This window comes from Sinocyclocheilus rhinocerous, unplaced genomic scaffold, assembly GCF_001515625.1.
Source record: "Sinocyclocheilus rhinocerous isolate Xijiao unplaced genomic scaffold, SAMN03320098_v1.1 scaffold319, whole genome shotgun sequence".
In the NCBI taxonomy this organism is placed as follows: Eukaryota; Metazoa; Chordata; class Actinopteri; order Cypriniformes; family Cyprinidae; genus Sinocyclocheilus; species Sinocyclocheilus rhinocerous.
The window spans coordinates 34,795-35,703 of record NW_015635029.1 but is presented as its reverse complement, the minus strand read 5'-3'; the positions used below and the strand labels follow the sequence as shown (position 1 = coordinate 35,703).

The 909-nt window shown below is 29.3% G+C and overlaps 1 protein-coding gene across 1 annotated transcript in view; it reads left to right on the top strand.

Annotated features, from left to right (window-relative positions):
- Positions 1–909, top strand: part of LOC107746192 (ras-related protein Rab-4B-like) — a 16,186-nt gene that overhangs the window by 1,139 nt on the left and 14,138 nt on the right. The window lies entirely within an intron of this gene.

Sequence of the window (909 nt, the reverse complement as noted above, 5' to 3'; positions counted from 1 at the left end):
GTGAGAAATAAACTCGCAATTGCAAGTTCTAATGTCAGAGTTGCGAGATATCGGCTAAACTCGCAATTATTACTCTTTTTTTTCTCAGAATTACAAGTTTATATCTCACAGTTCTGACTTTATAACAATTGCGATTTATAAAGTCAGAATTGTGAGATATAAACTCGTAATTCTGAGAAAAAAAGTTTTTCCTCAGAATTTGACTTTATAACTCGCAATTGTGAGTTTATATCTCACAATTCTGAGAAAATAATTTAGAATTCTGAGATGTAAACTCGCAATTGCGAGAAATAAAGTCAGAATTGTGAGATATAAACTCAATTCTGAGAAAAAAAACTTTTACTTCAGAATTTGACTTTATAACTCACAATTGTGAGTTTATATCTCACAATTCTGAGAAAATAATTTAGAATTCTGAGATGTAAACTCGCAATTGCGAGCAATAAAGTCAGAATTGTGAGATATAAACTCAATTCTGAGAAAAAAAACTTTTACTTCAGAATTTGACTTTATAACTCACAATTGTGAGTTTATATCTCAATTCTGAGAAAATAATTTAGAATTCTGAGATGTAAACTCGCAATTGCAAGAAATAGTCAGAATTGTGAGATATAAACTCACAATTCTGAGAGAAAATTTTTCCCTCAGAATTGGACTTTATAAGGCCTGTCACGATAACAGCTTTTTGTTGTGTGATATATTGACCCAGTAATAATTGCGATAAGCGATATTATTGTCATTTTAAAGACCATTTTATGCCACTGAATGTATAATCTTAATGTAACAGCATAGTAATGCAAGAAGGCCTACACACTTCCAAATGACAACAAACTTTTAATTTTTAAGAATATTTAGATCATGGAAATTAAGTATCAAAATATTAGATACCTTAAAAAACCTGAATAAATA